This window comes from Bison bison, unplaced genomic scaffold (genome assembly GCF_000754665.1).
Source record: "Bison bison bison isolate TAMUID 2011002044 unplaced genomic scaffold, Bison_UMD1.0 scf7180017864066, whole genome shotgun sequence".
Taxonomy (NCBI): Eukaryota; Metazoa; Chordata; class Mammalia; order Artiodactyla; family Bovidae; genus Bison; species Bison bison.
In genome coordinates this window covers 6,119,573-6,131,568 of record NW_011494638.1, presented here as the reverse complement: position 1 = coordinate 6,131,568, position 11,996 = coordinate 6,119,573, and the positions used below count along the sequence as shown (strand labels likewise).

The following is an 11,996-nucleotide window of genomic DNA, read 5'->3' as shown; positions in this document are numbered from 1 at the left end:
GCACACTTTTGCAGCAGCTTGAACTGAACAAAGAACAAAACAGATTTTGTCACTGCTTCTGACAGTATCCCTATTTCAGTATGTAGCCAGTCCATACATAGGTGCAGAGAAAGCCACATCAGTACGTCAGTCAGCTAAGGAACAAGCGTGTGTCTGCTGCAGAGTTGCTTGCACTGTGCTAGCTTAGGTGCTGGGGGCGGGACAAGCATTGGGTGTGGGAAAGCCAGGGAAAACTCTGAGAAGATTAAGACTTGGCCCTTGGTCTCCTGAAACCTAAGATTTTCTTGTTTAGAAGGAAATCCTCTAAAATGTTAACAGTTGTTTTCTCTGAGTGGTGAGATTATGGATTGTTTATTATTTCTTTTTCATATTTCTCTATATTTTCTGTATTTCCTATAAAGACCATGAACTACTTTTACCATCTGTAAAAACAACCACCATCCTGACACATTGTCTTTTAAGATCCAGTTTTGGAGACAAAACCAGTAAGACAAAACAAAGATCTCTACAGGAGAGTTGCAATTAGGTGCTAAGCCATGTGGCTTGGCCTGTCAGTGCTGTGGCCCTTAAAGCAGTGGGAAGGCATCCAAACTAAGTCAGTGGAAAGGTCTCGGTCTGAGCATGAACACAAGCCCGCCAGGCTTCTCTGTCCATAGGGATCCTCCAGGCAAGAATACTGGAGGGGGTTGCCGTTTCCTTCTCCAGGGGATCTTTCTGACGCAGGGATCGAACCTGCACCTCTTACATCTCCTGCATCGTCAGGCTTCACCACCAGTGCCACCTGGGAAGCCAAGCCTGAGTACTGTGCTGCAGTGATATGAAATAAAGTGCTCTCACAGCAGCCCCGAGGGGTAGACACTGTTATTACCAGAGGGAAAAACTGAGGCCTAGAAATGTTAAATTGTCTTCCTGATTCACCCAGTAAATAAACTGCAGGGCCAAAACTTTGGCGTTAGAGCCTGGCGAATCACTTCACTAGAGAATCTGTTTTAGAAACTGGGAGGAAGAAAGATTGTGACAGGAAAGGGGCCAACTGGAAGAGAGATGAGGATATTGGCAGTGGTGAATAGGTATACAGAAAGAAAATACGTGTGTTTGAGTGGCTCCTGGATGGGCTAAGCAGTGTGCCAGGTGCTCTCCCTGTGTTCTTTGGAGAAGAGCCAGCTTTCCGTGTGCACATTGGGGAGAGTAGAGAGTGATGCTGGGGACCTTCGAGTGCCAGTGTGGGCCTTCCTCAATGGAAGAGGATTGGTTTCCCAGAAAAGGAAACCGATGGCTGATAGGGTAGCTGGCTTAGAGCAGTGCCTCTCAAACCTGAATGTGCATATGTATTACCTGGAATCATCTTCAAGTGCAGGTCTAGGATGGGGTCTGAGAATCTGTGTTCCTAACCAGCTGCCAGGCGATGCCTGTGCTGCTGGTTCCCTGCCTCAAGTAGTGAGGAGTCACAGTGACAAAGAAGAGAGACAAGACTTCAAAGGACTATTTTAAAATTATCTCCATGAATGATGGTGACATGTGGAATGCTGGTTTTAGAAAATGGCTTTCTGGTTATAGAGACTCTTCCCTGCCATTCAGAAATTTCCCAAGTTCAGACTCAGAAGGATGGAGAAGATAAAGGAATGCCAGAATCTTAGTTTAGTCCTGGCTCTCAGATATTATGGACCACTGTTCTTTGTAGGATATGTAGGGTTGAAGAATGGCCTAAGTGAGACAGAGTCACAGTTTGGTATGTGATGCCCATAGAATAGTAAGGAAAACAAGCAGGTAGACAGCCGAGTGCGATATAGAGTGGCTTGTTCACATATGGACATACAAAGTTCAGTGGGTACTCTGTAGGAAAGGCATATCACTCAGCATTAAGGCTTCCTGGAGGGAAGGGAGGGCCTGGGAATTAAAACCCTTGTCAAGGACAGGACATGCGTCAGCCTTTTCAGGCTGACCTGTGCTGTTTCAATGCAGAAAGGAAATTATCAGGATCAAAGGCTCCAGTTTTTTGCATCCCACCCCAACTGCCATTTTAATGTTTCGGATATTTCAACATCTTTTCAAACGATATTCGGAGATCGAAGGCTATATGTATACATAAATACCTACTTGGCCTAACAATGTCTTGATTTTCTTTTGCCTCCTTAGGAGAGAAGTCCTTGATTGATTAGATAAAGATTTGTTGGAATTTTTGATCATATTTGATACTGTACTATAATTTTATCTGGCAATAGAGGTAGTTGGTTTATAAGCCTCACTGTTTTCATCTGATGCTCTTTAGAGATTCTGAGTTAGAAGTACAGGGCTTAGAAAAGGCATTCACAGTAGTCTCTCCCACCTTTACTCATAAACTGGTGTCCAGCCTGTGAAGGAAAAAAGAGGAGGAATTCTGTAAAATGCTAAGTAATTTTTGTTTCCCTGATTTCCCCTAACGTGCATTTAGAGGGATACTAGGATGAAGAACTCTCCAGGGATTCAGGTTGTTAGGCAGAGGTCCTGAGAAGCTGTGGGTCTGGGACATAAGATATTTCACTGTGGTGCCTCAGGCAGGTGAAGGAAGGATGAAGACAGACATGAAGTTGGCCACTTTCCTTTCTGTTCCAGTTTTGGATACATTTTGGCATGCCTTTAGGCTACTGAGTGTTCATCTCACAACCCCTTTGACTAGTTCAATGCTTAGGGCCTCTGGTTGGCTAAACCAGGGGGTCATAGTAGAAGACCAGGGAAAGGGAGGGTCATTATTGTTCATTTACTTATTCTCACATTTGTTCAGTCAGTCCATCTGTGCTTTATTGTCATGTGTAACTTTATAATTTAGTATCAGCTTGATTTTTGTCTCTGTGTTCTTGGCTTTTTTCAATGAAATCTCTGTCTTTATTGTGTTATATACGTTTCCATGTGCCAAATCTCTTCAGTCATGTCCAACTCTTCATGATCCTGTGGACTGTAGCCTGCTAGGCTTCTCTGTCCATGGGATTCTCCAGGCAAGAGTACTGGAGTGGGTTGTCATTTCCTCCTCCAAGGAATCTTCCTAACCCAGGGATTGAACCCAGGTCTCCTGTGGCTCCTGCATTGCAGGCAGATTCTTTACTGCTGAGTCACATTTTCCTGTGAAACAGCCTAATTTTGTTTGAAATGATAAGTGTAAAGAAATAATGTATTTTATGTTTGAGCATGTAAAAGGTCTTTTGCATGTAGGATCTGTGAGATTCTGTGTGATCCTATGAAACAAGTCAGTTTTTAAAAGGTATTGTACACATTTTGCAGGTAAGAAAATGAGACAGCAAGAGCTTAGTGTCTTGAACAAGGTCACATGTGAGTAAGTGGCAGGCCTGAGATTCAAACCCAGGTCTCTCTCTGCGTAAGCCATTGTAGACCCTCTGGTAGAGACCTATCAGCGGAGTGGGAAAAGGAAGAGGCCAGTCAACCTGGTGAAGTCTTGAATCCTCTGCAGATTTTTAGATTAACATTAACCATTGTTCCTAGAGGAAATACAAGGGTAGAAAGCAGTCGTAAAAATAAATCTGAAAGTTTTTTTTTTAAATATATGACTGCTTTGTTACATTGAATCATACTCCATGGTTCATCCAACTTAGTATCCCTGACACTGAAGGATAAGACCCAGAAAGAGTGGGAAGAATTATGCTGTTGTCTCTTGGACTCCTTCCCATTTAGGAAGGCTGGGCACTCTGCCTCATAATGGGACGGGCTCTTCCTTTACCTCTTCTACCATGCGTCAGCCTCAGTCTCTCAGGCATCCCCTCATTCATACGTTCATTCAACAGATTTTTTAACCACCTGTGTTAAACACTGGGGTTACAAAGGTAAACAAGTAAGATGCCCATAGAATAGTAAGGGAAACAAGCAGGTAGACAGCCGAGTGCAATATAGAGTGGCTTGTTCACATATTGACATACAAAGTTCAGTGGGTACTCTGTAGGAAAGGCATATCACTCAGCATTAAGGCTTCCTGGAGAAGGAAGTGAGATACACAGTTGATACCTGTGCAAGGGCTGGTATGTGAAGATGTAGCCAGGGCGACCACCAGCAGTGCTAGCAGTCTGCAGAGCATAGAGGGAGCAGACTGATGTGTGCTAGTGTGGCCAGTTTTAGCAGACAGTGGGGCCCTGGGCCTGGGGAAGCTGCTACAAGTTTTTTCCCACAGTAATGGTGAGTCACTGAATTATTTTAAGTAAATAAGTGTCTTGATCAAAATTGGTTTTAGAAAGAGATTTTGATGACATAGTGGATAATCAGTTGCAAAGAGCAAGTAAGTACTTTTCCCTCCTCCCCCGGAAGGGCAGCCTCCCTCTAGAATATCTGGGAGGAGGAGAAAAGGGTTACAGCATGACCACTGCTGAGCCTCCCCTGGACAGCCATTTCGCCCTCTGAACTAAGAGATTCCCTCATCCCTTTCTGTTACATCCCAACCAAGGCCCACAGTTGGATGTTTTCACAGAATCATGCAGTATTAGTTTGACTCACAATGGTCTTAATGTTCTTGTCTTTACAATATTATCTATAATTTCTGGCCATGGTACTCAATGGAACCATTCTTTCTGACCATAAATCCTATGCTTTGACCCTTCTGCTATAACATCTGCTAATTATGATGATAAATAATAATCATTATTATGATTTATTGTACACTTTCCTAGTGCCTATTATAGTATCTCTAATCTCATAGCAGCCCTCCAGGGGAAGTAGTTTTATCTCCATTTTGATCATTTTTAACCTGTGCCAAAATTCTCTGCTCCTCCCATGGCCACAAAATCTTAGTGCTGGAGGAAGGAACAAAGATTATCTTTAGTTCACTGAGGGAGAAGTCGAGGTTTTGGTTTACATTACTTATGATTTTTCTCTGTAACAGTGTTGTTTTGTGATATGTAAGCAGAGAAAATTTAGTTCATACTTTAGCTAAATTCTGACATAAAAATGAGTTTATGATACATTAGGATATCAAAAGGTTAAAAAGCTACACAGGCCATCTGTAATTATTTATCCAGTTCACCTCCTTTCAGTTTTACCTGTTAAATTAAAGGATAGGCTAAAAATGTGCAGAAATTGTCTTGAATCCTAAGGTTCTGCCTTCAACAGCTCAATCTGATTTAATGTTGTCAACGGAGAACTCATATGGTGAGATCTTGTTCAATCAATGAGAATGAGGAGCTGTTTGCTCTACTCACCTAAGCAGAACCCAGTATACAGATAGAAAGAAACAAAGTGTTTGACTCTTTGTGACCCCATGGAATTCTCCAGGCCAGAATACTGGAGTGGGTAGCCTTTCCCTTCTCCAGGGGATCTTCCCAGCCCAGAGATTGAACCCAGGTCTCCAGTTGCAGACAGATTCTTTACCAGCTGAGGCACAGGGGAAACCCAAGAATACTGGAGTGGGTAGCCTATACCTTCTCTAGTGGATCTTCCCGACCCAGTGTCTCCTGCATTTCAGGCAGATTCTTTACCAGCTGAGCTATCAGGGAAACCCAAAGCAGGTAGAGTTACCTGAATTGGTGGTGACAGATCATGGAGTCTGCTTCACATTTAACCTCTTTGAGGGGCAGGTTGAAGAAAACTCAGGGATCCCTAAGGCCATCCTCCTCATTTTTCAAAGAAACTAAGGTCCAGAGAAGTAAAGTAGCTTTTTCCCCAAGATCATGTAATGTGTAGTGGTAGAGCTAAGATATGTTCATAATTGACTCAGGAGCATGTGGTTAAACTTCTGAGATGCTACCACTTGACACCTGGGGGAAATAGTGTCATCTTCACTGTATATTATTGTAGAATCTCCAGTGTCTGTATAGGTATCTATGGAGTTTATCATTACAGCTGTGAAATGTCCAGTGAGATCTGCTCAGTCTCAGAATACATAGGAATCTGCTAGAGGACATAATGAACTAGTTCAGTGTAGTTGGTCTAATTGTTCATTACTGAGGTCACCAAAAGGTCATTGCTAGTTCCTTGAAAGGTAATTCCTATACAAATTAGAGATTGGAAGATGGCCATCCATTTGTTGAATTATTTAACTGATTTTGATGCTATTAAATAAACTCATTTTTAGAGTTAGCAGGTATATAAAAGTTGCAGCAGTTCTTTTTTTTTTTTTGTAGCAGTTCTTGAAATGCTCTTAGTATTGTAGTTGGGAGCCACTTCTTGAGGTCCATATTTAATAAATTTCTCCTCAATTTCTGGCACATTTCAGATTCTTCTGATTTTATTTACCATACATATTACCTAATCATATTCTAGTTTATGTATAGAGTGTTTCAATGCCCAATATTCTTATGAGAATAATAATTTTGTTAATTTTTTTTAAGCAGCTGTAAAATCTGCTTTAAGGAGTAATATTTATCCTGAAGGAATAATCCACATAGTTGTTCTAATTAAGTAATTTCTATCTTTCCTGTGTAATTTGCTGTCAGTCAGTTCAGTCACTTCGTCATGTCTGACTCTTGGTGACCCCATGGTCTGCAGCATGCCAGGCTTCCCTGTCTATCCAACTCCCAGAGCTCGCTCAAACTCATGTCCATTAAATAACACAGAACAGTGGCTTAACATTCGCAGATACGGAAGAAGTTTTTCTGTTACTCATCTCTAGGGACAAAGACTCTTCTTAGTTTAACTGTAAACTAAAAAATGGCCTAATCTATACATGCTCGGTAAAATTTGATCCATAGTTCAACTGAATTCATGATAAAGCTTTTAATTGTAATTCTTCATCAAGGTATATAACACTGATGTGTAAAAACACATCAGAAATGTTGTCTCTGGGTGTGTCTTAAACTCCTTCTAAGAACAGTAGTTTTTACTTTCTTGAATGAAATGGAAAAGAGGCTAAGAGCTAAAAAGTTCTAAACATGAGATTTAGTATTTCCATCTTGGTGTCTCATCTCTTTTTTAGTTTTCTCCACCACGGTTGTGTGCTAACTTCCTGGCTTGGAATATGGTATTCAAAACATTTATTTGTTATTTTCATCAAACGCAGTCCATTCTTTCTGAGTCTGAGCTCCATCTGTAATGCCTTATATTTTGTAAGAAGACCTAAGATGATTGTAGCCTAAAGTGGAGTATCTGAGTTTGGATGGAGAATTTTTCCTCTGTCAAGCTGATGTGCTTTATAGTGCAAAGCTAGAGAAATGATGGGAACAATCTTTTTAATCATCTTACTGTATTTAAATAGTGTTACAGCAAAAAGACTAAAGGTGTTTCAGATGGTAAAGAATCTGCCTGCAAAGCAGGAGACCCAGGTTCTAATCCTGGGTCAAGAAGATTCCCTGGAGAAGGGAATGGCTATATACTCCAATATTCTTGCCTGGAGAATTCCATGGACAGAGGAGTTTGACAGGCTATAGTCCATGAGGCTATATAGTTCATGTCAATGAGGACATGACTGAGCAACTAACCCTTTCACTTTGGGCTTCCCAGGTGGCTCAGTGGTTAAAAAAAAAAAAAATCTGCCTGCCAATACAGGAGATGTGGGTTCTATCTCTGGGTTGGAAAGATCTCCTCAAGGAGGAAATGGCAACCCTCTCCAGTATTCTTGCCTGGGAAATGCCATGGATAGAGAAACCTAGCGGGCTATGGTCCATGGAGTCACAAAGAGTCAGACACGACTGAGTGACTGAACATATTAACATGAAAGATGGGAAATGGGCTGTGATTTTTATTCTAGGCAGAGAGGAGTACTCATACTTCGTCTTAGGTACAGAAGAGAAGGAGGGAGAAGTAACACTGCCGCCCACTGGAGTCCACTTCTCCCAGATGCAGAGAGGCACTCAGCCTTAGACTCCCCAACCCAAGAGGAAGCCTGTGCTCTGTAGCATTCCCTTTATAGCTTGAGATACAGGAGTCTATGTGAGTTCTCTCTCCACACACCACATCCTTGAAGAATCATCTTCACCCTTTTTTCCCCCATCTGCATTCCTTGACATTACATTCTGATTCTGTGGTTTGTGATATCCACCCAAATCCAAACCTTATTCACAGAAGAGCCTTTGGTATGTTTCTAAGGGAAGTGAACTTGAAGTCTGATCACCCAGTTTCAAGTTCAGGAGCCACAACTTAACCAGTGATACTACTTTAGACTTAACCTCTCTGTGGCATATTTTCACTACTTGTAAATTTCAAATAATAATACTTGCCTTAATTTTTCCATACATTGTTTTGAGCATGAAATGAGGCAAGAATATGAAAATATTTTGTAAAAGTTATATATGTTTTTGTTTTTATTATTGTAATTTAAAAGTGTTAAAAACATTGCTTAGATTCTTCTACACTTCAGATTCCTTTCAGGCAAATTAGTAGTTATCAGAGAGGCCAAAAGTAAATAGAAATGAAGTCAACAACTGTAGATCATCACAATACCTGGGGACTTCCCTTTATCCACTTGGTTCCTCTGAACCCGGGTACTTGGAGTGTGGTCTGTGGATCAGAAGCATTGGTGTAACCTGAGAGCTCATAGAAATGCAGACTCTTGGGTTCCACCCTAGATTTACAGGTTCAGAATCTGCATTTTAATAACTCCAGATGCTTTGTGTACACATTGAAATTTGAGAAGCACAGTGTGGCATATTATGTGGCACGATGAAAATCAGAACCACAATGAGGTATCACCTCACCCTGGTCAGACTGGCTATCATCAAAAAGTCTATAAACAGTAAATCCTGGAGAGAGTGTAGAGAAAAGGGAACCCTCCTACACTAATGGTGGGAAAATAAATTGGTGCAACCAGATGAGAACAGTATGGAGGTTCCACAAAAAACTAAAAATAGAGTTGTCATATGATCCAGCAAGTCCACTCCTGGGCATATATCTGGAGAAAACTCTTAACTCAAAAATCATGCACCCAGTGTTCATAGCAGCACTATTTACAATAGCCAAGACATGGAAACAACCTAAATATCCCTTGATGGATGAGTGGATAAAGAAGATATGTGTGTGTGTGAATGTGTGTGTGTATGTATACACATAATGGAGTATTATTATTCAGCCATATAAAGAATGAAATAATGTCATTTGCACTAACATGGATGGACCTAGAAATTATCATACTAAGAGTATTAAGTTAGACAAGGATAATTATCATATGGTATCATTAATATGTGGAATCTTTAAAAGATGATAAAAATGAACTTATTTACAAATAGACTCACAGACATGGAAAACAAACTTACAGTTACTAAAGTGAGAAGGTAAGGGAGGGATAAATTTGGGATTTTGGATTAACAGATGTAGAATAGTATATATAAAACAAATAAACAGCAAGGACCTACTGTATAGCACATGGAACTGTATTTAATATAATAAATGCAAAAGGCAAAATGGTTGTCTCGGGAGGTCTTACAGGTAGCTGAGAAAAGAGAGGTGAAAGAAAGGCAAAGAAGAAAAGGAAAGATATACCCATCTGCATGCAGAGTTCCAGAGAATAGCAAGGAGAGATAAGAAAGCCTTCCTAAATGATCAATGCAAAGAAATAGGAGACTGTCTTTTCACCTTGCTTATAGTTTCCTTTGTTGTGCAGAAGCTTTTAAGTTTAATTAGGTCCCATTTGTTTATTTTTGCTTTTATTTCCAATATTCTGGGAGGTGGGTCATAGAGGATCCTGCTGTGATGTATGTCAGAGAGTGTTTTGCCTATGTTCTCCTCTAGTTTTATAGTTTCTGGTCTTAGGTTTAGATCTTTCATCCATTTTGAGTTTATTTTTGTTTATGGTATTAGAAAGTGTTCTAGTTTCATTCTTTTACAAGTGGTTGACCAGTTTTCCCAGCACCACTTGTTAAAGAGATTGTCTTTAATCCATTGTATAGTCTTGCCTCCTTTGTCAAAGATAAGGTGTCCATAGGTGTGTGGATTTATCTCTGGGCTTTCTATTTCGTTCCATTGATCTATATTTCTGTCTTTGTGCCAGTACCATAGTGTCTTGATTGACTGTGGCTTTGTAGTAGAGCCTGAAGTCAGGCAGGTTGATTCCTCCAGTTCCATTCTTCTTTCTCAAGATTGCTTTGGCTATTCGAGGTTTTTTGTATTTCCATACAAATTGTGAAATTATTTGTTCTAGCTCTGTGAAGAATACTGTTGGTAGCTTGATAGGGATTGCATTGAATCTATAGATTGCTTTGGGTAGTATACTCATTTTCACTATATTGATTCTTCCGATCCATGAACATGGTATATTTCTCCATCTATTAATGTCCTGTTTGATTTCTTTCACCAGTGTTTTATAGTTTTCTATATATAGATCCTTAGTTTCTTTAGGTAGATATATTCCTGTATTAGATCAGATCAGATCAGTCGCTCAGTCATGTCCGACTCTTTGCGACCCCATGAATTGCAGCATGCCAGGCCTCCCTGTCCATCACCACCTCCTGGAGTTCACTGAGACTCACGTCCATCGAGTCAGTGATGCCATCCAGCCGTCTCATCCTCTGTCGTCCCCTTCTCCTCCTGCCCCCAGCCATTAAAAAGAATTCATTTGAATCAGTTCTAATGAGGTGGATGAAACTGGAGCCTATTATACAGAGTGAAGTAAGACAGAAAGAAAAACACCAATACAGTATACTAACGCATATATATGGAATTTAGAAAGATGGTAATAATAACCCTGTATACGAGACAGCAAAAGAGATACTGATGTATAGAACAGGCTTTTGGACTCTTTTGGACTCTTTGGGAGAGGGAGAGGGTGGGATGATTTGGGAGAATGGCATTGAAACATGTATATCATATATGAAACGAGCCACCAGTTCAGGTTCAATGCACGATACTGGATGCTTGGGGCTGGTGCACTGGGACGACCCAGAGGGATGGTACGGAGAGGGAGGAGGGAGGAGGGTTCAGGATGGGGAACACGTGTATACCTGTGGCAGGTTCATGTTGATATATGGCAAAACCAACACAATATTGTAAAGTTAAAAAATAAAAAAAAAAGAAATAGAAGAAAACAATAGAATGGGAAAGACTAGAGATCTCATCAAGAAAATTAGAGATTCTGAGGGAACGTTTCATGCAAAGATGGGCTCAATAAAGGATAGAAATGGTAAGGACATAACAGAAGCAGAAAATATTAAGAAGAGGTAGCAAGAATACACTGAAGAACTATACAAAAAAGATCTTCATAACCCAGATAATCATGATGGTGTGATCACTCACCTAGAGCCAGGAATGTGGAATGTGAAGCCAAGTGGGACTTAGGAAGCATCACTACGAACAAAGTTAGTGGAGGTGATGGAATTCCAGTTGAGCTAGTTCAAATCCTGAAAGATGATGCTGTGAAAGTGCTGCACTCAATATGCTAGCAAATTTGGAAAACTCAGCAGTGGCCACAGGACTGGAAAAGGTCAGTTTTCATTCCAATCCCTAAGAAAGGCAATGCCAAAGAATGCCCAAACTACTGCACAATTGTACTCATCTTACACCCTAGCAAAGTAATGCTCAAAATTCTCCAAGCCAGTTTTCAGCAATACATGAACCGTGAATTTCCAGATGTTCAAGCTGGTTTTAGAAAAGGTAGAGGAACCAGAGATCAAATTGCCAACATCCACTGGATCATCGAAAAAGCAAGAGAGTTACAGGAAACATCTATTTCTGCTTTATTGACTATGCCAAAGCCTTTGTGTGGATCACAATAAACTGTGGAAAATTCTGAAAGAGATGGGAATACCAGACCACCTGACTTGCCTCTTGAGAAATCTGTGTGCAGGTAGGAAGCAAGAGTTAGAACGGGACATGGAACAACAGACTAGTTCCAAATAGGAAAATAAGTACGTCAAAGCTGTATATTGTCACCCTGCTTATTTAATTTATATGCAGAATACATCATGAGAAACGCTGGACTGGATGAAGCCCAGTTGGACTCAAGGTTGCGGGCAGATGCATCAATAACCTCAAATATGCAGATGACATCAGTTTTATGGCAGAAAGTGAAGAAGAACTAAAGAGCCTCTTGATGAAAGTCAAAGAGGAGAGTGAAAAAGTTGGCCTAAAACTCAACATTCAGAAAACTAAGATCACCT

At 40.6% G+C, this 11,996-nt stretch overlaps 1 protein-coding gene across 2 annotated transcripts in view; it reads left to right on the top strand.

The window, feature by feature from the left end:
• The window catches only part of ALDH1A2 (aldehyde dehydrogenase 1 family, member A2), a 127,834-nt gene that overhangs the window by 64,049 nt on the left and 51,789 nt on the right, over window positions 1–11,996 (top strand). The gene's annotated exons all lie outside the window — the stretch shown is intronic.